The 27,529-nt window shown below is 45.0% G+C and overlaps 1 long non-coding RNA gene and 1 pseudogene across 9 annotated transcripts; both read left to right on the top strand.

Moving 5' to 3' along the window:
• Positions 1 to 3,774: 3,774 nt before the first annotated feature.
• On the top strand, positions 3,775 to 4,261 carry LOC134479862 (large ribosomal subunit protein eL42-like; annotated as a pseudogene).
• Positions 4,262 to 4,652: 391 nt separating this feature from the next.
• Positions 4,653 to 26,625, top strand: Rpl36a-ps18 (ribosomal protein L36A, pseudogene 18). Of its 9 annotated transcripts, none has more exons than XR_010053680.1 (3): positions 4,831 to 5,168; positions 9,689 to 9,894; positions 14,132 to 15,126. It is a non-coding gene; the product is annotated as a ribosomal protein L36A, pseudogene 18 (long non-coding RNA). The 9 variants fall into 9 exon arrangements; XR_010053678.1 differs by lacking the exon at positions 4,831 to 5,168 and adding an exon at positions 6,124 to 6,663 and having other exon boundaries at positions 9,686 to 9,894; XR_010053679.1 differs by lacking the exon at positions 4,831 to 5,168 and adding an exon at positions 6,126 to 6,663.
• Positions 26,626 to 27,529: the final 904 nt, after the last annotated feature.

Genomic DNA, 27,529 nt, shown 5'->3' on the forward strand with positions numbered 1-27,529 from the left:
GCAGATATATATGCACTTACACACACACACACACACACACACACACACACACACACACACACACACACACACACCATAGACACTTTTTTTTCTTTTCTTTTTTTCGGAGCTGGGGACCGAACCCAGGGCCTTGCACTTGCTAGGCAAGCGCTCTACCATTGAGCTAAATCCCCAACCCCGACAATTTTTTTTAAAAAAATCTACATTTCTTTGCAAAATTGAAACAAGGTAAAAGTCATGATCACCTGTGGCTATCGGATGCTTTTGAGAATGTGCCCATTTTATTGAGACTGACCAGCTGAGCCCTGGGACTTTTTTTCCAGGCTATAAAGCATCACTCCAACATACCCTAAAATATATTCAGAGAAGTGCCCAATAGCACTATGTTTCCAACTTACACGGCTAAGAATAAGAATAAGGAGGTAAGCAAAATAATTTGCTTCTATCTTACAGGTTTGTTTGCTTTATTTTAAAAAACATTTATGGAGCAAAGCACAAAACCTGCAACATTTTTCTTATTTTAAGGGTTGACACGAAACTTCAGATGAATTTCTGGGTACAAGACAAGGCTTCACTTTAGATATTTATTTCATCAAAGGGAAACCATCAGAGCAGTATTTGGTCACACACACTTTTATAATTGTTGCTTTGATGGCATGAATGTGTCAGTTCAAATAAAACTTTAACAACCCCGGGTTGAATTGACTTCAAGTGTGAGCCATCTGTTTCGTTAATTATGGGTGTTACTTATGTTAATGGCATATACCTAGTCAAACCATTAGGACTGAACTAATTAAATGGAGGGAACAGAACATGGCCTATTACTTAGCTAAATCTTCATAGGTTCAGTTATCATTGTTCTGCCCAGAGTCCACATACCTTTTCCCTGGATCTCTGTTTCTCAGGCCATCTGTTGGGGGCTGCCAAGATGGTCCAGCAGTTAAGAGTGTAAGTGCTTTCTGCTCTTGCAGAGGACCTGGGCTCAATTCCCAACACCCACCCAATCCAGGTGGCTCATAACCATTTGTAACCCCAGTTCCAGAGGGTCTAACACCCTCTTCTGGCTTACCCAGGTACCCACACACATGCGGTTATACATACAGATAAGCAGGCACACTCACAGACACAAATTAAAATAAACTTTAAAAAAGAAAATACCCTAGGCTAGGTGAATGCTATATATTAGACTATGACGTCTCAGAGTTCTGGAGGTTGGGAAACCTGAGGTCCAGGTGAATAAAGCTTCGGCAGATTGAGGACTTGCCTCCCCTTTCTCTGTAGGCTTCTGTGTAGACAGAGCAGAAGTGTCATGTACAATCTGTTTTGCCTGGAGGCTCTGCTTATGACCTAATCACCTCCCTCCCAATTACTTTTGATACTTTACAATATTTTTGTACTTCTCAACTTTTTGCATTTGTTCTTGAATACTGTTAGACAAATACACATATATCATGTATAACAAAAAACAATGCAACTAAAAACTTGGCACCTCCCAAGACTTGACAGAATGAGTTATATTTTGATGTAATTGGGGCTGTAGGTAATACATCAGCCATTTATCATACATTGGGGATATTTGAGGAAGGAGTTAAAATGAACAACAAATTAATCATAAGAGGAACTTCAAGGCAGGAGAAGATGAGGAAGACAAGATACGGTGTTAAGTAATGAGCCTTGGAAAAGACACGAGAGTTTTCAGAACCAGCATTCATGTAGCCAACCCCTATCGGGCTCACGGTAATCAGCATTTCTTTTGAATATCTATCAAAGAGACTTTGATAGATATGAATCTGCATGAAATAAAGTTCTCGGGTCACAGGTAGCAAGCACACTCCTGGCAACGTCAGCTTTTTTTGAAAGGCTGTTTGAGAGTATATAGGAAAGCTAAAAGAATAAACTCGGAAATCAAACTCACAGATGCACGAGAGCCCAGTCTGACCCCTAAGGTCGCTTACCTTAGGAATCTCAGTTTTGTAAAACTACCCAGGTTTATTTGCTAGAACATCATGGTTGATGGGATGAGTTTACTGGTGTTCAATATCTTTGCCCTTTCGGTCAGTGCTAAGCACGAACCTGGTGTGATTGTGTACTTTTGTAATCCTGGTGTTGGAAGCTGAGGCAGGAAAGATCTGAGTTGGAGGTCAGTCTGGGTACATACTGAGTTCTAGGTCAGTCTTGGGTGCATGCGTCTCTGTCTCAGTTAACTGAAAAGAAATATAAGTAAGAACACACATAAGCAGGACCTAGAACACAGGGGAGGAACTCGTGGATGCTGTGGTTCTCAAGCCTACCTCTTGTCTGGGGAAAAGGAGGGGAGCTGGTGAGATTATGGTTAGACTGTCTCCAAGAGGAGAGACAAGTCTCACCCCCCCCACAACGGAACCAGAAACCAGGCACTATTAGTAAGGAAATATGGCACCCATCCTGAATTCCTAACACCCAACAGATGCCCACTAGCAGCCTGAACAATTAACAATCAGCAGTTGGCCATTCTAGCACTTGAAACTGCATGCCAGTAGCATTGTCTATTCCCCCAATACAAAGAGCTATGAATATCCCTCTCTGTGTAAGTCCTGAAAACAGCCACACTGGGAGGCAGTGTGGGTGGTACACATATCCCTTCAGCCCAGTCTAGAATACCCATGGCGCCCAACATGGAAACCACAAGGGTGGTACTGTACCCTTTCTGCTCCTAACCTCCCAGGTTTCTCATTTCTGACGCCATTACCAACTACTAGGGCACATGGCAACAGAGATCAACTTTGATAGCTTCTGATCAAAATACTCAGATTTGTTTTTAATGCACAAGGTTAATTAGAGTTGGTGGCTCGCCTTTCTCGTTAGAGGATTCATGCCATGCATGCGAAAATTCTCAGCTGTCCCCACGGTTGCGTGAGTCCGCTTGTTTCCACACACTTGGGTGAATGCAAGCTGCCCTTGTTCCTGTTGCCTGGATTTGGTTTTGGTTTGGGTGGTTTCTTGCCTGTTTACAATCCCTCTAGCTCCACAATCAAATGCCTGGTCAGAACGTCCATGTTCCTGCCATGGTAAAAATCAAACCCAAGGAGACCCATTGAGCTTGTCACCTACCTTCTTGGCAGCAGCCCGATGTTAATTTCTTGCAGCTGTGGCAAGAAGGCTTGACCCTCAGCCTCAGTGGGAGTGGAGTGGGAAAGCAAGGTTTCCTGTGGATCTAATCTGCCCAAGGCCCCAAGTAGCGTCTTTGTTTCCATTTGCTACATTTGTAAGCCTGGCCGTATTACCAGTGTGTGCAGCAAAGGCGATCTTTTCCACACTGGCTTAACTACCACATTAATGATACCTCCAGAGACCCCAGTAGTTTAAGGGAGAGTTGCCAAGCTGGTATTTTAATATAAAAATGGATGTAGGAGTCTGAGGAAGCCATAGACGTTTCTTGTTAATATGATATTTCAACATAGGATTAGGCAGTCTTTCTTTGATTTATGCTTTTGCTTCTCTGTGCATTAATGCCGATTACACGCATAGTTCTGTTTTAATGGCTGATCCTGCACAGAAGCAAGTCTGACAGCTCCCACGAGCATTTCTCCAACCTCAGCCCTGAACAGTCTGCCCTGTTCCAACTTGCGCTCTGCATCCCATCCCAGGCTCTGCTTGCCCATTCATGGCCTTGCCTTGTTCCCTAGACCTTGCTTCACCTTCCTGCCTCACTTTCTTCCCCTCCCAGATCAACCCCAGCCTCCAGCATTTCCCCTTTGACCTGAGGACACCTGCGAGCAGCGTCTGCCTCCACTCTTGTGAGCGGAATCCAGTTATTTAAGGAAAGAAAAATACAACAAAATAAAAGCATAAATAGAACTCGCAGACCATCCCTGCATAGAGAGAGCAACAAGAAGCGGTACACTCCTTCCTGAGCTGGCAGCGCTCCTGCAAACATGGCGAACGTTCCAAAGACCCGCCGGACATTCTGCAAGCAATGTGGGAAGCATCAACCCCACAAGGTGACACAGTACAAGAAGGGCAAAGATTCTCTGTATGCCCAGGGAAAGTGGCAAGAAACAGTGAGTTGGGTGGGCAGACTAAGCCCATTTTCTCCAAAAAGTCTAAAACTGCAAAGAAGATTGTGCTGAGACTGGAGTGCGTTGAGCCCAACTGCAGATCTCAGAGGATGCTGGCTGTTAAGAGATGCAAGCATTTTGAACTGGGAGGTGACAAGAAGAGAAAGGGCCAAGTGATCCAGTTCTAAGCTGATTTTGTTATAAAGACAATAAAATCTTGACCTTTCAAACAAAAAAAAAAAAAGTACACTACACAAGAACACTGAGAGAGAGAGAGAGAGAGAGAGAGAGAGAGAGAGAGAGAGAGAGAGAACCATCAAAGCCCAACTTTTGCCAGTAATTTTGCAGGCTAAAGATCTTCCCAAGCTAGCCTCAGGAAGCTGGTGGTAAGGGCTCAGGGAGAGGGTTCTAATGACTCTTCTCATAAGTAGAGAAGAGAAGAATGCCTTGAATCAAGTAGGAAGATCAGCTTTGAGTAAGTTGAGTTGATCATTCCTGAGGAAATGAGCGCTTTGATATCTAGAGACTTTTAGAAAGAAGAGTTTCTGAAAATGAACATTGTTTTTAAAGGGACCAGTCAGGCTCTGCATGGAATGGATTAGAGGCAGACAGGATCCTTTCGAAAACACAGAAGTCTGTCCTAGGGAGCTGTGGATATAGCTCTGTTGGCAGAGTAGACTTACCTACATGTTCACAGCCCCTGGGTTTGATTCCCAGATCCTCTAAACTGGGCATGGAGCCTGCCTGTTCACAGAATTAGGGAAACAGAGGCAGAAAAGCAGTCCTAAGGTTGTCACTCAGTGAGTTTAAGGCAGCCTAGGCAATAGGAGACCCTATCTTTAAAAAAAAAAAAAGACAACAACATATCAGGGAAAAGAAGACTCTTACAGTCATCTTAACTGTCAGAAACATAGTTCTAAAGGTTCAGGATGTGACACAAACAATGGAGAAGGGACAGGCAGCAGGGCCAGCAGGAATAGAATGTCACGAAGATAGCAGTGAAAGTTCCTTCTCTCTCCTGAGAAGGAGCGACACAATCAGAACACTGATTACATCCCTAGCCCAGCCCCAAGGCCGGTGACGAGTTCTGTGTCCACCCTGTGGAGCAGTCAGCCAAAGGGAGGCGTCAAGGTGAGCAACTTCTCAGATGGTAGCGAGTTTGGGAACAGGAGGGACTCGGAAGGGATGGGCTCAAGAGCGTTTTAAGCAGTAAAAAATGGATTTGATAAAAAAAAAAAATAAAAGCAACAAAATAGTATAAGTACGAAAGAAATAGGATATGCAGAAGCGACTCCGTGGTTTCAGATCTTCGAGAACGGAGGTATCTTCATGAGTGTGTGTGAAGAGCTAGCTTGGAATATGGCAACAACTGCTCTGTCTGTCTGTCCTTCTCCAGTATAACTGGAGCTGGAGGTGGACGACTGGGTGTATCCCTCCTCCATGCAAACGTCTGTGCAGCTCAGTGTCTGTTGTAAGCGCTTGCTTAGAAGCTACCGAAGAGGCCCTGTGGCTCAGACTCCATTAATAGAAACTTCTCGAGAGTCGTGGGGGAGAGTGAGTTGGAGGGGACTGTCCCAAGCTTCCTGCACAACTGGTCTCGTCTGTACCCATTCATGGGGCTTTGAAATAGACGTGGACAGATGGCCGCTCATCCAGAGCAGGACAACGAGGGTGAGCCGGGCGTAAGCCACAGAAAGAATGAACTATGTTTAGCCTAAATAACAGGAATGAGAGGAGGGTTGTGGTGTGGCACCTGTCCTCAAATATCTTAAGAGGCATCCCTTTAGAATGCTCTGGGTGGTTCCCTTGGCTGGGGAGTTTTTCTCAAGGTTATAGCAGATGGGATTGGAGAGAACTAGTTCTTGTGACCACACAAAGTCTTCCTAGTCTTCCTAAGAATGACTTTGGGTCATTCACCCTTCAGAGTGAACATGTGGCTTACGCTCTCTACAGAAGGAAGAGGATGTTAGAAGAGGCTAGGACTTTCCTCCCAGCAAACTCCTCCCTTCTCAGTTCCTGTTCTCCACACCCATTATTCGCTCTCTTCTCCACCCATAATAAAACTGAGGCTTTCCCACGCTGTTACCTCAGTGTCTCTTTAAGAGGCAGAATTGTCTAAACTCTTAAAGGGATGCTTTAGTACAGGCAAAGAAAATTTACAGCCCAAGGCAATAGAATCCTTGGTGTCATATCTCCTGTCAACTAATGAGGTGACTTTGGTCAAAATCTGAGCTCCAGTTTCTTCAAACAAGGGGATTTAAAATTCCTTCCTGGTTCTACGCTTCTGTGACAAAACATTCTAAGGTAGTTCGCTTTTTTTTTTTTTTAAAAAAAGGAAGATATCCAAAACTTTCTTCTTTCAAGATCCTGCCCGCCGATGTGCCCGCCCACCACCCTCACTATCGATTGTTTGAAAGCCTCACTTCACTTCCCTCCCCATTATCTGGGTGATCTTTCTTCCTACTCCACTTGTCTAAATGCCACCCATCCTCCCAGTCTTAACGTAAAGTTCTCCTTTGAAGGCTAGTGTATTTGCTGTTTGTACACTGCCTAATTGGACAAGACTGAAGCATTTGTGGCAGGAAGCGGGTCCCTTGCTACATTCTCAGGACCGCCTTTATGCTTAGTAAGTATTGGTTAATTGCTGGCACAGCTGAGAGGCTCAATCTGTAGTGGCAGACCTGAGCAGCATCACAGTTGGTAAGGGTTCTGGGAGGTCAGCAGACAGCTACACTCTTCCTTCTCGGTCACATAGAAAAGATTGGCCTTGACAGTCCTCTATCCGGGTGAGTGTTTTAGGGCATAGTGCAGCACTCCAGAATAGTGGGAGAGATTCAGTTCTGTTTGACATACTTTATCTTGTCACCGGTCTGCAAATGCTCATTGGCAACGACCCTGTACCAGGCACACTGCTAAGTACTTTACATAAGTCACCTTGTTTGACACTCATCATAAATCCCATTACCTTGTTAATAGGAGGTTCCTACTGACAGATGGGGAAACAGACGCTCAGGGGAGTTAAATAACTGGTCCAGGGTCACTAGGAAAGAACAACGAAGCCAAGAAGAGTCAAACCCAGGCTTTCTGATGCTGGACGCTGAGTGCTAACCCAGGCCTCCAGCCATGCCTCCTAGAAGTACAGGCTTCTCCTTTCATCCTAGAAACCAGGAGAGACAGGTTAGAAGACATGTTATTGGAATATACAGGAACCATATAGACAAATGCAAGCTGTCGTGGAATGTCCCCGCCAGCGGGGACCCAGTTATTCAGGGTCCCGAAGAGGCTTTCTACCTGTGGGCCAAATGGGGGTGAAGAGAAGAAGGAGACCAAGCAAAAGTTCTGTTGTCAAGGTCTCGTTTATTGGGGTGAACGTTACAGCTTTTAAGGCTTTCAGGTAGGGGGAGTGTCCTTTGTGAAACACAGAGGAGGGGGAGATGAGGGTATAGGCAGTGATAGCTGGAGGCAAAGAGGTCAGGCGGTAGGCGATGAGGTCTGGTGGTGGAGACACTGGGTGTTGACTGAGGAGATAACTGGTATCTGCTCGAGCTGAGGCATCCCTTGAATGTTACCTTCCTGTGCCGTAAATTCATGGGAGAGTCCTCTGTCCAACAATCTTAAGACTTATGGCAGTCATCTTAGGGGTGAATATCTGTGGCCAAACAGCCCAGAGTCACCTAGCCACTTTGAGCCATGCAGTCAAAAAGCGGCTAGGCCCAAATCCAATACGGCTCCCTACAGTGGAACACACAGCAGGCCATGGGAAGGGTCCCAAGATGTCATGTGCATTTGGTATTTCCTACGACAAGCTGAGGGGGGCCGATAAAGCAGAGCTCTCCATACCAAGGGCATGAAAAAGCCCACAGGGTAAACAGCTGTGGGAAGGACATGACTGACTTATAAATGCAGATAGAGAGACGACAGAGGAGTGAGACTGGGGTGTTTCACTGGGGCCCAAGAACAATAGGTACTGTATGATGGGGTGGCAGTAGGAGCCATTGAAAGATTCTAAGCAGAGAACACTCATGTAGTAATCAGATGTTTGCATTAGAGAGATAAGTCAGTTTGTAATGTAAAGATTAAATGAAGGGGTGAGGTGGGGTGCACATGTCTCTAAACCAGCCTCCTTAGAAGGCAGAAGCAAGAGAAGGGTAAACTCAGAGCCAGCTTCATAAACAGACTCTGCCGAGAAAGAAAGGGAGGAATGTATAGCAGCCTCCTCCTTTCCTAACAGAACCCCCGGGGTTTGTTCAGAATTCTCTTCTTGTAACCATGGCCGTTAATAAGAATCTTCCGAGATATTCCGGAGAGGTTTTTCTCCCTCCTACGTGAAGCATGATGGAAGAAATGGCCATCCTATCTCTGACAACTTAGACTCTGAGTATCACACCGGGAAGGGATCCGGTCGACTAGCCGGAGGCTGAAGCTGCCACTTGGGGGAGTTTGAGACTAAGAGATGTAGAGGGTTCAGTGAAACCCGTGGTGTGGCCGATGTGCTTCTGCTCTGAAGCAGATCCTTGGAAGGAAGCTGCTCTCTTTGATTTGCTGACTTGGTATTTTCTTCTGGGATTGCTGCTACTGGCAGACCGAGAGGGAAGGTTTGCTGTCACCAAACGAAGCTAGCTTTTGTCCTTTGGCTGCAGATATCTCCTCTTGGCTTCCCAGAGAGCCAGCCCCACCACTCTGGTCCTCCCTATTTGACCCATGAGGAGCACATGAACTTTCAACATGCCATGAAACACCCCTTCCCTCCCAGTTTCTAATTCTGTTGAACACCAGTAAGATTTGGATGGGGGCGGGGGAAGACCAGTGAATTTAGAGTGCCGAGTCCCCTGGGATTAAGGCTGATGTTCTGTTACCTGGGGACCTGCCTATGGCTACATACAGTGTAACTTTAATTTTTTTCAAAGTTTATTTTTAGTGATGGTTCTTAAATGCTTTAACCTCCCTTTTAGCCCACCGCCCACCACAGGTAGTGGAAAAGAAAGGATACAGGGGTGGGGGAATGGGGGGTGAGTGGACCTGTTTAGTAAGGTTCTTTGGCACAACCCCCATCTGTGCTGTCTGGAAATCAGCAGTTCAGTTCACAGGTCAGCTGTGGCAGCTCGATCCACTCGCAAACACTTCATGGATACACCAGCAGTCCAGTTTGATAGAGTCAGGATAGCAAACATGAATCAGCAGCACTGGCACTACCTAGAAGAGACAGCCAGGCCTCAGGCTCGGTACAAGTCAGGGATGTCAGGAGAAATTCTCAGCTGTGCCACTCTCAGCAAAGTGAAGATCAGTGAAGACTCGAGACCCACAAGCACTGTATAGCTAGCTCTATAAACAAGCCTATCTCAGCCTCCAACACTGTCAAGTCCTTTTCATATGCCCTCCAAAAATCATGTGTCTTCCATGTTCAGGTCTTGCCTCAGTTCAGGTCTTACCTCAGCATGTACGTATGCCTCAGCTGACATCACTCTTCCAACCGGCCCGAGTCCTTGGAAGTGTCAAGAAACTGCAGCACAACACCAGATGTTTTTTGGTGCATTTCTCTCTGTAGAGTCCCAACAAATGCAGCTCAACTATGCAAAGTAAGGTGAACCAGTACTTGCACTGTTAGAGAAGAATCCTTCATCATGTGTCCTTTCATGTGTTTGCTTCAGCAGGACATCCTCTCCCCTGTGTCTGCTTCAGCTAAACATCCCTTCACGTGTTTGGACCAGCAAAACACCATACAACTGACTTTCCAAAGAGCGCTTAAGTTCCCACTTCACTACAGTCCTTGTGGAAACGTCCCAGCTCCCATAAAGAAATCCATCCCTCAAGCCTCTGCATTCCAGAAACTGCTCCCTGCCTTTCCTCCTTGTGTAATGTGAGGAAACCCTGCCTCCCACTCCTTCACTTATTCCTGGGCAACTAACTGTAGGCTCTGTGGTTGTCTAGAATCCCACTTTGAGTCTACTTCTCTTTTTGTGTTTGGATCCCAACAGGGTTTGTTCATTGCACTCATCTGGGGCACTAGAAAAGCAGATGCCAGAGCAAGATGTAATAAGTAAGCACAGAAAAACCACAAGCCCAAGGAGCCAAGGGGGCAGGGAACACTGGACAGGAGCATTCTAGACTATTGTACAACCCAGAAGAGGTTTGGTAAGATGGATGGGAAGTCTCAGGTCAAAGCCAGACACCAGAAGAGTCCTATAACTCTTAGGATAGGCTGCCTCATTCTTACTGGGTAGGACAGAGTATGGCCTCTATGAAAATCTCGTGCTGGACTCCAGAGCACATATCTTCCTCCCTGTGGGTGGCAGCTTATGAGGTAAATTTTTAGGGCTCCCACATTTATTACATCAACACTTTTTTTTATGTATGTGAGTACACTGTCCCTGTCCTCAGACACACCAGAAGAGAGCATCGGATCCCATTTCAGATGGTTGTGAACCACCGTGTGGTTGCTGGGATTTGAACTCAGGACCTCTGGAAGAGCAGTCAGTGCTCTTAACCGCTGAGCCATCTCTCTAGTCCACCAATACTTTTGGCGTTATCTTCAACTTTGCACCCAGGACTCTGTTTTCACCTTGCTATAACTATTTTCCCCAACAAGGGTTGTATTCAAGTTCAAAATGTGGCAAAGCACGGTGGTATACACTTTCAATCCCAGCATCTGGGAGTCAGAGGCAGGTGGATCTCTGTGAATTAAAGGCCAGTCTGGACTATAAAGTGAGATTCAGGCCAACGAGAGCTGCACGGTGAGGCCCTGTCTAAAAAGAGAGAATGGAAGGAAAACTCTTAAAAGACAGACAGCAAACTTGAGATTGTGCTTGATAGAAAAGTTCAGTATGTATTCTCAGTTAGATAGCTACATCAGCATACTCTGCTACAAAAATATTGGCTGGCTGTCTTGGCTAATGACACGATCTTGGTATTATTTATCACCTTACAAATTTATAACCCCGGTGTTCTGATGATTAGGCAAAGTCAAGACCTGCCCTTGTCAGCATGCCAGCAATTTATCTATTTCCAAGTCAGGCTCCTGTTAATCATATTCAAGGCTGGTGGGGGGAAATCAGTGTACTTTGTGCATGAGGAAAGCACCTTCAGAAGGACATGAGAATTTGAAGGCTTAGGATCAATACATTATTTCCCAGAAGAAGCTAAGTCCTAACTGAAGATTCCAAATGTGATGTTAGATCAAATAGACCTGGATACCCAGGAGGTTATTATCAGTACAGCAAGATGTAACCTCATGCCCTGTTTACACCACACAAGGACATTCTTTCAGACCGGATGTGCATTCTAGATGTATCCATGCATTAGGAAAGATGTTATAAATCGACTAAGCTCACTTTTCCACTGAGTAGATTTCTAACAAGCACTACCAACACTCGACTCCTCCTCCCCCATTTCCATGATTGACTGTCAGATCCACCCCTCCCCCTTTTCAGCCCAGCCAGTTCCAAGAACTTTCCAGATCATCTTGTTGTTTTCCATTAAGCCTTCACAGCAAATCCAGCAGTATTTTCAGCCCCTTGACTCCATTTTTGTCAGATGAGAGCCAGAAAAATCAAAGAACTAATTTTGGTTTTCACCAAATGTGCATAGAGCAAAAATAAAGTCTGGGGAGTAAGGAAGTCCCATGTTCTAAGAAGAAAAAGGTTAGATCCATTTTATGTGAGTGTTTTGCCTACATATGTGTCTGTGCATCATGTGCGTGCCTGGTAGTTTTGGAAGCTAAAAGGTGGCATTGGGTCTCCTGAGAGTGGAGCTATACACGGTTGTAAGCTATCATGGAAAGTAAGGAAGCCCTGTTTTCTTATGACAAAGTCTCTGACTTTTGGGTAGTACTGGGCATTTACTTGATTGATTGGTTGGTTGGAGGTGGGCGGGACTGGGGATTGAATGGGGAACAGGCTAAGCCTGCATTATGTTGTATGGAATAGCAGCTTTGAGGTTGTGCCTAACTTTGGATTACTCTGTTATTGAGTATGAGTTCCATGAATGAATGACTCTCAGGGATAGAGAAATGGCTTAGAGTAAGAGCACCTGATGCTCTTGGGGAAAACCTCCATTGATTCCCAGCTTCCCAGCAACCATTTTGGGAGGTCCCAACCACCTGTCACTCCGGTTCCAAGTGCCTTCTACAGGCCTCCTCAGACACCTGTACACACACACACACACACACACACACACACACACACACACACAGAGAGAGAGAGAGAGAGAGAGAGAGAGAGAGAGAAACAAAAGTAACTCTTAAAAAGAAGACTGACATCTTGTTCACATAAGTAAATACCTACTGTTTGCCAGCACACAAGGAGGCACAGAGAGAGAAATAATTTATTTGTGCAATAAATAATACCTGCAAATACACCCAATCATTTGAGAAACACCAGACACAAGTTTGTCAGGTTCGCCAGATTTAAGCTCCCCTTCACTTGGGACTATAAAGTAATGGACACTCCAAGGCCACAAAATGTGGCGGGTATGATTCATTTCTTGGTAACTCATCATGGGCTCCATTCAGAAAAATTGCTACTGTGAAAGACTCTTGTGTCTGTACCAACTTGACAGTAGATTTTCTTGCCTGTGACAGTCTACTTCACAGAGACCCTTAAAATGGCCCTGCCAGGCAGCCAGTATCTGCCACCTGTGCTTGAACAGCTCTTAGGCCTCATGTCCCTCAGACTTCTCATATGGTCTACTACAGACTTTCCCTTGTGCCTGCATTAGGTTTCTGCCCCAGTTTCAGAACAACCTTTGTGAGCTCTACAGCCTCCTTAACCACACACACACACACACACACACACACACACATACAGATACATACTCATGTGCATGCACACACACATAAATGCATGCCCACATACATGTGCCTTCATGCACACATGCACATGCATGTATACACACATGCATACATGCATGCAGGCACACATGCAGGCATACACATGCATATATGTACACATCCACACATGTACACATACACACATATACATGTATATACATACATGTGCATACATACCCACACAGTGTGTATGCATACGCACATGCATAGATACACACATGCATGCACACACATTCATGCATACACACATGCAGACACATACACACACATGTACAGGTACACACATGCATTTACACACACTTATATAAAGAGTAATGTGTGATCATAGAGTTAATAATGAAGATTAGGATATCAGAATCTGTGATGGTCAATGGCCCGCTACCAAGCAAAATTGGGAGTTATTTGGCAAATTGCAGTTAGCATAAGTGTTATAGCTTATGAATCTATTTTTATTCAATACATTCTGACATTGTAGAAAGACACAAATATCCATCTATGTTTCTGCAACATATGGCGTGCTCACAACATATTGATATGCATCCAGGCTGGACTTGAACTCTTGATCTTCCTGCTTCAGCCTTTTTACCAACATGTATGTAATAACTAGCTTTGGCCTGATAATGAATGGGTGTGTGTGTGTGTGTGTGTGTGTGTGTGTGTGTGTGTGTGTGTGTGTGTTGCTGGGAATTAACCTCAAGGCTTTACACATGTTAGGCAAGCATTGTACCACTGAGCTGCCTCCTCATGTAACATTAACACAAGGGTATCCTAAGGGTTTTGTGATTTTCTTCCTTTGGTCACCCAAACTGCTAGCTTCCTAAGCATCCAGTGATTTGACTGAGAGTGCTCTAATACCAGTCAGCAAAGGTAAGAGGACACATCAGTTAAGACTCTTGATTTCTGGGAATAAGAAACCCATCTGTCAACACTGGAGTCCAGCAATGAGAGTCTGTTGGAGGTGGATCTCAGGACTGTGGGAAAGTGAAGCTGGACCGTGGGGACAAGTCAGCTGAGGACTTGGTTCTAACCAGTAGGCCTCTTTCCATCTTTATAATTAAAACATTTATGGGGTGAGTCAAGCATGCTATGGTGTATGTGTGGATGTCAAAAGAGAACCTCCAGGAGTCCGTTCTCTCCTGCTCTGTGGCTTTAAGGGACAGTTCTCAGGATGTCAGGTTTGACAGTATGTGTTCCTCTTCTGAACCATCTCAACACCCCATCCTCTTTACACCTTGTGCCTGCTAATCTATGACTTTTATTCTCTTAACAGGATTCTTTGAAGACGCGATCCACATGACCATATCCGGAGGCCAGCCTACCCCACCAAAATGAAGTTATATATATTTTTTTTAGTTCCTATTTGAATGGTTCTGAGAAATAACTGTGTTGGTCTGGTGGTCCTCACAAGTTCACCTTTGGATCACTCAATCATGTCTGCAAGGAGGACTTAGCATACCCGGCCAAATCAAGTGAGATCTCAAGACTGGAGGGGGAGGGACAGTCAGGATCAATGATCCAGGTATAGTCAAGGGGGGCATTTCTGTCATTTAGAGCCATTGAAAACACTTTCAAGGCATCGTTAGAAGTGGCAGCCAATGTAATTGTGAGAAGTAAAGTGAGCTGCTAAAAATGCCTTCAGGTTAAGTCTTTGTATTAAAGTCGGAGTCATATTTATCCAAGGAATGCAGAGCCTGGAGGCCAAATCTACTGACCAGGATACTTGGCCACAGTGTACTCAGAGGAGCTAAAAGCTCACAGGGACTTGGCTACTTCTTCACAATCAGGGTAGGCTCAGAATATTCAAGTGTGAAGAAGCATACAAAAGACTGTCCAGCCCCTTGCCCATCTCTCTGAGAACATTAGCTGCTGGGTGATAAAGCTATATTATCTTCTCCCTCACCTTTCCCAAGAATCTCCTGGCAAAGTTCAAACCTGATGCTTTGTGTTAACTCATTTCCATGACAACAAATTGGCCCTCTTTCTTGTCGCCTGGCCTTCATCACATGACAGGAAAGGGGCAACGAGCCTCGATGTATTTCTACATGAAGAGCAGGAATGTGTGCTAACAGGAAAAGTGTGTCTCATTAACTTTTATCAAGAGCCAGGGAGAACAAAACAAGAACCGGCAGGCTAGGTTGACATTTTCCTCCTAGATACCCAATTACAACTAATTCTTCCCCAAAGCATGGAAGCAAGCATAATGTATTCTAAAACATAATTAATCATAGGCAAAACTTCTTAGGGATTAAAATGATTCTTATGGAACATCTCTCATAATGACTTTGTCTTTTGGGTACAGACTGCCCCAGAGAATTTCCTAGAAAGCCTTAGTCCAGAGTTACGTGGAAAAGTTCCTTTTTTTTTTTTTCTCCTTTTTTTTTCTTTTTTGTCAGATGTGAAAAATCTGAGTTTTCATACTTTAGTGTTCATTTATATGAAAGAGACATTGACAATCTGAAAGTAACCTGGGGGGTGGGAGGTTGGGATGCTATCACTCCTACACACATAGCACATGTGTGAACCAACATGTCAATCCTACATCCATGTGCACACGTATGAACCAACACATCAATCCTACACACCTGCACTTGTGTGAAGCAACACATCAATCCTACACACTTATGCACATGTGTGAACCAACATGTCAATCCTACATACATGTGCACATGTATGAACCAACACATCATTGGGAAATTTCTCAGTGACCCAGGGCTTCGGAAGCTGTGTGTCCCTTAATATCTGGATGTCAATTAAGTCTTTGGTCACCCAAAGAAAAAGGTTATGCATAAAGCCAGTCTCATTTTAAAATAATAACCCATCACCTACCTACCCAGTTGGTAACTGCAGTAAGTTAAATGCTGGTCTCCAAAGATATTCCTGTGTCCTATTTCCTAGAACCTATGGCTATGATACTATCTCAAAGAAAGGGCTTTAAAGTCATAATTAACGATCTTGAGAGGTGGTCATCTGGATTATCCAGATTTGCCCTAAACACATCACTGACAAATATCCATGGAGGCCCGAGAGGCTGGCACAATGGGGCCAACAGTCAAGGAATGTCCTAGCCCCTGGATGCTGTAAGAAGCAAAGCTCGCACGGAGCCTCTTCTGGAGCCATGGAGGACTTGCCAGAAACTGTGAGCCTTTATTTATGTTATCTTAAGCAGCCGAGTTTGTGGTTATTTATTGTGATTTCTCCAGGAAACAAATATCGTACCCCTCCCAGAAGATGAAGCCAGGAGACCCAAAGGTTTTATTATTCAGTGAGGTTGGTATCTAAACACCTACTCTACAGGAACTGATTTTTTTTTTTTTATTAACTTGAGTATTTCTTATATACATTTTGAATGTTATTCCCTTTCCCGGTTTCTGGGCAAACATCCCCCTAATCCCTCCCCCTCCCCTTCTTTTTGGGTGTTCCCCTCCCCACCCTCCCCCCATTGCCCCCCTCCCCCCAACAATCTAGTTCACTGGGGGTTCAGTCTTAGCAGGACCCAGGGCTTCCCCTTCCACTGGTGATCTTACTAGGATATTCATTGCTACCTATGAGGTCAGAGTCCAGGGTCAGTCCATGTATAGTCTTTAGGTAGTGGCTTAGTCCCTGGAAGCTCTAGTTGCTTGGCATTGTTGTTCATAAGGGGTCTCAAGCTCCTTCAAGCTCTTCCAGTTCTTTCTCTGATTCCTTCAACGGGGGTCCTATTCTCAGGAACTGATTTTTACATAGAGACAACGCTACATCTGTCGCTGGCCCGCATGCGCTATGCATTCCAGCTAAAGGCTGCTCCATCAACCTGCTGGTGGGCGTGAAGCTCCCGACTTGGCGGGGAGCACACAGCACCAAGGAGAATGAAGCCATGGAGTTCTAAGGGGTTTGTGGTAGCAGGTCAGCCTAGCCTGTTCAGACCAACAGACATTCTCGTGTGGTCTTTTTACTGACCTCACAAAGAAGGCAAAGACCTAAAAACAAAGAGACTCAGAAATTCATTTCATCGCCCAAGGGCACAGCGGTTGAAAGACAGCCCTGGGAACAGACACCTTGAATGCCAGGGGGGAATGATAACCTTTGCGAGTCAAGACGATATATAAAAACAGGCTCCAGAAATCAGTGCAGAATGGACAGTGGTAGGGAAGAAGGAAGGTAGGGGAGTATAAGAGGTTATGAAATGGAGAGACATCACAGAAGAACCGGGTGTACCCTTCTGAGCCGAATACCACGATGAAAGCTAAGAAGCTGTGGTAAGAAAGGACAGGGCACAACCTTGAGACAGCTTTGACTATGAAACAAGAAGAAAAGAGCAACATTGGGAATCTTGCCATCCCCCCAGAAAATTCTCCGAAGGTTCTAGAGCCAATCGGACAGATGTACTTTGAATCCCGCTTGCCAAGCCACAGCATCCCCCATCCCCTCCAGGAGGGGATCTCATTACACTCTCCCTTGGTTCTTGAATGAATTAAATGCTGTAAGGCAAATGCGTGTGAAGCTTCCTATGGAGTCTTTAACAATCTAATAGAATCCGGGATCTTGAAGTAGGATCATTTCGATTTAGATGAGTTTCCCACATGTGCCCAGCACATTAATGGCTCGTCCAGCCCTGGCCACAGCTGTTCTTTATTTCTAAACTTACCTCAGGCCCAAATTTTGGGTCTTGACATTTTGTGAATGAATTCAGAAATCCAGGTGACGTCTTTGCCCTAAGAATTGTTTACAGGTCTTTAGACATTTGGACACTGTTCACAGAGGAAAATCTTACCACCATCAACCTTCACGGGGACAGAAAGAACACTCAGTCAAGATGGTTTGGCGTTTTCCTCACAATGATGAGTTTAATCCTAGAAGGGTATTGTATTTCCTAAGAAATAATTCTTTGCATGTTATGTAGATGTGCATTGATTCAATATTACTTGTCAAAAGGCTGCCGTTTATCATCTGTAAAGAAGCATAGCAAAAAGAGAAGGCTCTCTTCACACGCCAAGCTTCAACTTCTCTCCTTGACGCCTTTAGTCCTGGGCCTTCAGCTGCCCTGAGTCTGCACCTTATCCTGGCCTCTCTCTGTGCCAAGCCTCAGCTGCTTTTTTGGACCCCTTCATGCCTTCAAACCAGTACTGGCAAGTTCAGCTGCCGTCACAAGGTCCAACCCTAGCTTCTGACTGTGGACTCAGAAAACACTTCCCAGCTTTCACCTCAGTGATGCTGGTTTCTTCTTCTTTTTTTTTTTTTTTTCTTTTTTTTCCGGGGCTGGGGATCGAACCCAGGACCTTGCGCTTCCTAGGCAAGCGCTCTACCACTGAGCCAAATCCCCAACCCCGCTGGTTTCTTCTTAATCACTGCTAACTTCTTAGCTCCAGCTGACCAGCATCTATTGTCCCAGTAGACAAAGGTTTCATTTCATTGGTTCCAGTCTCTTGTTAATCACAACTGATTCTTCAGCCCCAGCTAACTAGAACCACAGATTTTTAACTCAAAATACACAACAGCTGGGATAGTCTTCGCTCTCTAAACTTCCCTTTGGATATTCACAAACCAGGCCTCCCTTGCCCACATTTCTCTCAAGGACTCTTATTGTTAAAGCTCACATAGAATGGCTCACCCAGCTTTGAACAGCCAATGGCTTTTCCAGCCAAAAGTTCCAAAGCCCTTCCACAGTCCTCTCCAAGGCATGGTCAGGACTGCCACAGCAATACCCCACAACCCTGTCCTAGTCAGTGTCACCATGGCTGTGACAAAAGACCATGGCCAAAAGGAAGTTGAGGAGGAAAGGGTTTACCTGACTCACACTTCCACATCAGAGTTTTATCTCTGAGGGAAGTCAGAGCAGGAACCTGCAGGCAGGAGCTTCACACAGAGGCCTTGAGGGGGTGATGCTGGCTAGCTCACCATGGCTCTCTCAGCCTGCTTTCTTATAGAACCCAGGACCGCCAGCCCAGTGTTGGTACAAACCCACAATGGGCTGGATCCTCCCCCATCAATCACTAATCAAGAAAATTCTCTACAGGTGGGTCTTATGGGGGTGTCTTCTCAGTTGAGGTTCCCTCCTCTCAGATGACTCTAGCTTGTGTCAAGTTGACGAAAAAACAAAACAAAACAAACTAGCCAGCCACATTGGCCAAGCATTGGGCTTCCTTACTTGTACATAACAGGCAACAGATCTCCCTAAAGAAATTGTTATTCTGGTGGAGAAATGTAGCTAATTAATAACAAGACATCGTTGCAACGTGTAAGGCAGCAAAGGAGCTTCATGAGGAAAGTTGAGGGAGGCCTGGAGGAGAGAGTGCACGGGGTCAGTGCGGAGTGTGGGCTGTGGGTCCACATAAAGGGTGATGGTGGGATAAAGGGGTGCTTTCTGACGGAGACTTAGCACATACAAAGACGTCAGCATTGTTGAGGAGGGAGCTCCTTGCTGTCACCCTTAGCCCGAAGAGTTCTCTCCATCTTTTAGGGACTCAACTCATACCACATCCTTGAATTTGATATAGAAAGGAATTTTGGGACGAGCCAGTATGAAGCAGAGATAGAGTGCATGGGATGCCTTTTTTTTTTTTAAAGTATAGATTTTTGGGAGATCTTATTTTCATTCCATGCATACAGGTGTTTTTCTTGCATTTATATCTGTGCACCGCATGTGTGCCTGGTGCATGAGAACTCCAACTGGGGCATCAGTTCCCCTGGGGCTGGTTGTGAGCCATCGTGTGGGTGCTTAGAATTCAACCCAGATCCTCTGGTAGAGCAGACAGTGCTCTCGAACACTCAGCTGTTCTCTGGCCTAGTATATATTTTTAAACATGGGGGTTAAAAAAGACGTAACCCAGAACACAAGTGGGGGCATCTCAAAGAGAGAGTCCTACTTTACTGTCTTGAAATTGCCTTAGAAATACCTTTTGTGGGTCTTAAAGCTAGTATCTTTAAAGGCTTACTAAGGAAACTTACGTGAAATTACAGCGTGGGTCCCAAGGGCGCCAAACAGGATTACAGCTGATAAGGTTAAAGTCTGGATGCCGAGAACACAGGCATTAGGATGTTCTTACTGTAAGCAAAGCTAACAACAATCTTGACTGAGGTTCCCAGAAATTATCTTGACAAGGAATGAGGTCATATATGTTCAGGTCTAAAGCTTGGTCCAGGGCTATTCTAATAGAAAACATCTCTGTACAAGAGATATTATCTGTGCCTTGGCAAGCCTCAGAGCAAATGATGTTAACTGTGCTAGATGTGTGAAAACGCATGTCCACCTCCGAAGGACCTAGGGCTAGACAAAGATAGAATTTAAGTAGGTGTTTTCCCACCAACCTCAGAGACAGCTCCCCGATTTTCACCCAAGTCCTCGTGGTGACAATTTTCCTTTGTTTGATTCATCCCACAAACAGGAGCCTTGGGCAGAGTTTCTAGGTGTACTTAATGACCCTCCTGTTCCCTGAACTGGTTAGAATAGCTGGAGGCATTAAATACCACACCGTCAGAGGAACTTCAGTGAATCACCATGTAGCCGGGAAGGTCAGGAACTGATGAGGAATTTGAATGCCGTGTGATGTGGTAGATAACTCCCTAATAGCTACAGAGCTGTCAGTGGGCGCCTACTCCTTCCTAGCCTCAAGCCCAATGTTCTGTGACTCACAGACTTAGCCATTGGTGTACCGTGTGACTTACAACCTGCTGGCTCAAGCCACAGCCCTAGGCCCAGGAGCTCCCCCTTGGCTTTGAAGGGCAGGGCTTCCCCTCTGGGAGGGCCAGACCTGAATTGCATCTGTGAGGCTGGGGTTCCAATCCCAGAGTCATTTTCTGTTAGTATCTGAAGAGACTCTGGGCTAGCCCAAGCATGGCCAGCCTGGCTCCAGCAGGCTTTGCCCTTCTCCCCCATTCCCTCTGCCTTACTAAAAACTACTAGATTACATTCCTAAAGCTGGCCATCAAGATCAAGTCCATATTTGGCCACTTCCTCCTCCTGAGGGTGACAGCCAAGGTCCAAGGTCCAGCTATTCAAGTATCCAAGTCCAGCAATCAAAAGTCCCCTTTGGCTCACCTAATGCCCAAATTAACATGCCCAATTAAAATTAAACACCTCCTCCTAACATGGGGCTTCCCCTTCTACCTTTATAAACTGTCATTATCCTATGGGCCAAGTCTGTCTCCTCTCTATCCCAAGGCAGCCCTCTAACCCAGGGATAAATACCCCATCCTCCTCCTGTCCCCTTCCCCTTCTCCCTCACCCTCAATCTCCTGTCTTTGTCTCTCATTCCCTGCCCTCTGTCCTTCTGGAGTAAATGAGTGTCCTTTGTGCTGAGGACTTGGTCTTGGGGGTCCTGATCCCATACTGTTCCTTTTATCGTTTCCACCAACATCTTTGCTGTAAAATCAGAATGATCGGAGTCAGAACCGCCTAGCTCACTCGCTCTAAAAACATGTGAAGAGATGCGTGCTGGATAATCTGTAACCGTTATAAGCTTAAATTCCCAGAGAAGAAGAAAAGCTGAACGTCTGTTGAAGATTCTACAAGGCCAAAGGACTCAACTCTGTGCTTACAAGGAGTTAAATGTCTTAGACTAGAGACATATTCTCTGGGGCTATTTTTAAGACTCTTTGAAAGCCATCTCTTGTCCACCTCGGTGTCCAGCTGATAGTAACTAGGATGGTGTCATTTCTTTATTTCCAGCTGAGATCTTTATAGTGCAAAGCCCAGGGGTATTCCAAGCCATCATTTTAATCCTCTAAACATGTGTTCCTTGAGATAAGCATGTCAAAAGATGTCTACATTCTTTTAAGCTAACTTTAAACTAAGCACACTCAGACATGGGACAAGCGGTGTTTGAGTATCTACAGTCTCCCTTGAGCGTTCTCTCCAGCCTGCCTTTGTTCCAGGAAGGCAGAACTTAGATATACCCTCTGTGTTTCTTGACTGCTGCTGGTAACAAACCTTTCTCTACTCTGGGATGTTTTGGCTGGGCTTGGTTTGGCTTTGCACTAACGGCAATGCGACCCACTGAGCCCAGGTCCAGGAGGACGGCTTTAAAAGGCAGAACTAAGAACCCTGAAACAGAGGAAGAGTTAGGAAGAGCTAATCCTTCACCTTGAGCCCCAGTACACGCCTAACATTTCCCAATTGGACCGAGAAGATCTAACACTTGCCAGTTGGAACTCAATGTTGCTAAGGACCAGCTTCTTGTTTTCCTGTTTTGGGGACAGAAATATCTATTTTGGCTAGCCCATGACTGTCGCTGTGTGTGTTGGGGGAGGGAAAAAGACAGCTTTTACTCTAGTTGATGGATCTTTAAGTAGAAGTCTATTTACAGAGCTACCACAAAATACCCCATGGTTACCAGGTCTTCATGCAGATGACAATTTTGTAAGGTAAGATGACATGTCGCAGGGTATCACTTGCAGGAACTTGGAAAAGGGATTGTATATATTTATATATTTATTACATATTCAAACTGTAAGGGGTGGGGGGTATGTGTGTGTGTGTGGTTTTTTTTTTTTTTAGTGGTTTTGTTTTTTGTTGTAAAATGTGATGGCTTAAAAATATCCACTTTATTTTTATTTATTCTTTTTTTTATTTTTTAATTTTTTTAGTTTCTTTGGGCTTCAAGAGATAGGACCAGAAGCACCTTGCCTTGAATGTGGGATGACCTAGTGCCTTCTTTCTGATAAACAGAAAGAAGAAGAAGAAAGAACAGGGGTGGGTACTGCTAAATAGTGTGACTGTCCACATGTTTCTATGAAGCAGAGCTTTCTTTCTGAGCAGTGGGAACTGACGTGCCCTCTAAAGACCAAGTATCAGCCTGTGGTACAGCTGAGTCAGTAGAACGCTTCCCCTGAATGCACAAAGCTCTGGGTCTAACCCCAGCCCTGCAACAGACTGGGCATTGTAGTGGGAGCCCATGATTCCAGCACTTGGGAAGTAGGGGCAGGAGGATCAGACGTTCAATATAGAAAATAATTTGTTCCCCACATCCCAGTAGAGCTTTGAGCCCCCCTTAGGGGAGACATTGACTTCTTTTTTGTGGTTTGGTTGCACTTTGTTTTCATTTTTTGAGACAGGATTTCCTCTGCGTAGCCTTGACTGCGCTGGAACTCACTCTGTAGACCAGGCTGGCCTCGAACTCATAAATCTCTCTGCCTCTGCCTTCTGAGTGCTAAGATAAAAGGTGTGCACAGCCACCTGCCCAGCGAGAGTAATTGATATCTATTCAAAGGAAAGTAAACTCTTTCTTACCTTCCCTAAGGCTACATACTCATATTCCTGGACAGAGTACTTCCTAGTTTCCCTAGAGACTATTTTATGTTGATTCCTTTCTTTGGTGGGTACTAGAGTAAAAGTTCCAGCTATAACATGAGCTTTGAATTAGCAACTTCAGAATCCCCATCTTGTAGAACAGACTTTCTCTTCTGCCCATGTCCTTCCTAGACATCAATGGGATACAAGAAACAGCTACTGAAATAAATAGTCTCCATCTTAGTTAGGGTTTTCCTGCTGTGAACAGACACCATGACCAATGCAAGTCTTATAAAAGACAACATTTAATTGGGGCTGGCTTACAGGTTCAGAGGTTCAGTCCAGTATCATCAAGGTAGGGACGTGGTGGCATCCAGGCAGGCATGGTGCAGGAGAAGCTGAGAGTTCTATGTCTTTATCTGGAGGCTGCTACTGGAAGACTGACTTCCAGGCAGCTAGGGTGAGGGTCTTAAGTCCATGCCCACAGTTACACACCTACTCCAACAAGGCCACTCCTCCTAATAGTGCCACTCCCTAGGTCAAGTATGTACAAACCAGCACAGTCTCTAACCAAGGTCTCTGGCTCAGAAACCTTACACTTACTATAAGCTAAATATAAAAAGTAAGCTGTTTAGTAATTCAGTGATAGACTAGCTTCTTAACATTATGAGACCCTGAGTTCAATTCCCAACACTGAAAAAGAAATAATGAAAGAGTGTGTGTGTGTGTGTGTGTGTGTGTGTGTGAGAGAGAGAGAGAGAGAGAGAGAGAGAGAGAGAGAGAGAGAGAGCCTTATTAGCTAATTTAGAGATTAAATCATACAATGAAATGACTTCCTTGCCTCTCTTTCTTTTAGGCTATACCAGGCCAGCTGCCATGTTGGAGACATACCAAAGTGAAAAAGAAAGATGACTCCGGCCAATGGCTGAAAAGACAACGAGACCTATTGCCATCAGCAACGGTAGAGAGCTCAGAAGGGGACCCACACTCTCAGTCAATCCTTCAGATGACTGAAGTAGGACAGATGACATTTTTTTTTGGCTGAAAACGTATGAGACACCCTGATCCAGAATCACCTAGTAAATTGCTTCTGGATTCCTGGCCCAGAGCAATTGTGAGGTAATGAGTGTTTCTTTGAGGCACCAAGTTTTAGAGTAGTTCTTATTTGGCCAAAGATAGCTGAGATAGTTAGCCAGAGTTAATTCCTATTGCTTGCAGCTAGAAGAACTCCGAATAAGTATGTCAGTCACTAGAGACCTCAACACACAAGAGCAGTTACTGTGGTCTTATAAGAAATCAACACTTACCTTGTATTGCTCCCAATGGTGCACCTAGAACTAATGGGAAGAAGGCAGAGTTCAGCTTAATAACTCCAGCAATTAGAACTTGAAACAAGAGAACAGTTTGCTCAGCCAACTAATGATCTCTCTGCTTGAAAAGATTCTAGTAGAGGAGAGGGTCTGTGAATATTCAAGAACAAATTCTTGTGTGGGGAGAGATCTAGAACTAACCAATCTCCTGGACCCCCCCAGCCTTGAGATTCAGTTACTTTACAAATCACCGTGCCTTAAGGATGCTTGCTTAGAGCTGTCAAACCCAACCTCTCCTGTTTCTCAGGGCAACCAGCCCAAAGGTGATGTCAGCTGAGAAGGTCGCTGAGACAAGGGGAAATAGATCAGGGGGATTTATGAGGGGACAGACTACAGTACCAAGGCTGACCGAAACTTCTATATCAAATGAGAAGGCCTTAAAGCTTCCGGTAAGATGCTGCTTCAAAAATGACCATCTTCAGGTTAAAGAGAGTCAGTGAAATGGATCGTATAATCGATTAACAACAAGCTTGGGGAAATTGAAAAAAAGAATCCTTAAAACAGGCTACAGAGTTCTGGCAGGTCAATCTTTACAGATGAATGGGAGCCAGGGGTCTCAAACTGGGACAGTCAGAGTGACTGGAGCATAGAGTGACTAAACTATAAGCCGGAACCTTGGCTGTGGCTAGAGTTGAACTATAATCTGAATTCTGCAGAAGTTAAATTAAACTATTATGGCAATTTCAGGGGAGTATAGAACAACCCATATTGGGGGAGCACTCGGCTCCCCAAATGGGAAAACTTGACCTCCATTGGAAAATATGAACATATTGACTGCCAGGGTCTGTCTCTCAATGCAAAGTCAAAAGATTACAGCACAAAAGCAGTGCCAACAGCCAGAACAAGGAAGGACTCCTATAACCCATCCCAGCATTCAAGTAGCTGAGATAGGAAATATCTACCATGTAATCCACTAATAAGAGTAACTATTGTAGATACGCGTGCGCTGGAAACAGACTGAGAGGAAATGGCCGAGGTCTGCAATGTCCTGGCTTGGCGTGCCCCTCCCCCCATCCCTCCTCCACCCCAATTCCATCCTCCCAACAAGGATGCTCTACTCATATTGTAAAGGAGCCAATTTTTACTTCAGCAAAATGTTTTGAAGCCTCCAGCTGTGGCTGCGTTGGAATAACAGAGGTCAGCCAGCATGTTTCACGTTTGTATAATAAGGAGATGGGTTGATAACGAAGACCAAAAGGCCAAGACATCTGGAGCCACGGGATGCACCACGCAAGAGGTCAGGGAAACTCAGAAAGGTAAAAATGACCTCCCCCTATGCCCGAAACTGAGGCAGAAGGAGCACTCCCAGCCATCTTCGGGTCATCTACTGATGATGCATGCTCACGATGTGTTGTGAGCTTTTAAGGTCCCAAATTGAGGGAGAAAACCATGAGAAGGTGTTTAAGGGCAGAGAGCAGGCTCAATCTATCAATGTATGAGTTTATGTCTTCCAGTTTATGACATCACTTAGTCGACAATGGTCCGGGTCTTAAGCTCCACGTAAGCCCCAAATCCCACAATTTGCAAGGCCTCCAGTAAACCTCTTATATAGACTCACTACTCTCAATGTCACGGCAGAAGGACCATGTTTAACACGGGAGAAGGCCCTTGGTGCTATTAATAAAAACATGCAGAATTAAAGTCATCAAACATAAATGAGAGATCAATACCACTCCCTTCTCTGTGAGGCTGAGGGATCACTGAGGAAGAGTGGGCGGAGAGACTGTACTAGCCAGAGGCAGTTGGCTGAAACAGTATTTGGGAGGCATGAGAGGTCCGTTACACACACGGACTCGCAGCAGCTATGAGACCATCCACAAGAGCCGTCCAAATCAAGCCAGACAAGATCTCAGCACAAATGTGGAAGGGAGTCACCAAGTCCCACCACGAGCGGCTGTGGGCAGAAGGGTCAGTTTGCTTCAAAGATGAGGCTCCTAAAGCAACTGTCCGCGCTCCAGTAGATGGCACTGCGCTCTTGCGCATAAAACACAGAAGACACCAAGTAGGGGCTGGAGAGATGGCTCAGCGGTTAAGAGCACAGGCTACGCTTCCAGAGGTCCTGAGTTCAATTCCCAGTAACCACATGGTGGCTCACAACCATCTGTAATGGGATCCGATGCCCTCTTCTGGTGTGTCTGAAGACAGTGACAGTGTACTCATATACATAAAATAAAATAAATTAAAAAAAAAGAAGATACCAAGTAAATTTGGTGGTTTAAACAAACAAACACAAAAGCAAATTGAGAGGAAATAGTGTGGGGGTGGGGAATGGGGTGGGAGTAGATGTGATCATTTACTCTTAAGAGTTTATTTTTATTATTTTAGGTTATGTGATGTATGTGCATGGAGGCATATGTACATGAATTTGGATGCCCAGGGAGGCCAGAGATGGCAGATCCTCCAGAGTTATAAGCAGTTGTGAGCTGCCCTGACTTGGGTGCTGGGAACCAGACTCGGGTCTTCTAAAAGAGTGATGAGTGCTCTTAGTTCATGAGCCGTCTCTCCAACCCCCTAATTTCCATTTTTTTATAACATAAAATAAAATTGAAAAATTTAAAGGAAAACAAAAACTAAAGTTACCCAAGACACATAGTATTTCAAGAAATTTAAATTTAAAATAAGAAGCAATTGTCTTGTATGTCAGAAAAGAAATACTCCCGTGAGGTCCGTGGGTTGAGGAGAGGTTTAGAGTAGAGTCCTGCTTGTATCGTGTTCAGTATGTGACTCAAGTAACTTAACCCTGATCCCAGGTTTTCCATCCCATTAATAGAGAAATACCAGGGCACTTCAAAGGCTGTAATGAGGAGTTGATGAAAGGAAAGCCAAGAACTTACCATGGTGCTTGGCAAACAGTGGAGGCTCTCTAAGCAATAGCCATTACTCTTACATTTCCGGTCCTTAGGAAGGCACTGTTGCAAGCTTAGCATGGCTCTGAAGGACCAGCTCCCTAACTTACCTCCCACAAGAAGACAGACTCAGTCCTGTGGGCCATTGACTTCTGGGAAGGCAGGGCTGAGAAGCAGATCTCAGATGTTTGAAAGGTAATATTTGCATTAATTCATTTGATTGCTTCTGGGCAGGAATGCAGGATGAA

Source organism: Rattus norvegicus, chromosome 7 (assembly GCF_036323735.1).
Source record: "Rattus norvegicus strain BN/NHsdMcwi chromosome 7, GRCr8, whole genome shotgun sequence".
In the NCBI taxonomy this organism is placed as follows: Eukaryota; Metazoa; Chordata; class Mammalia; order Rodentia; family Muridae; genus Rattus; species Rattus norvegicus.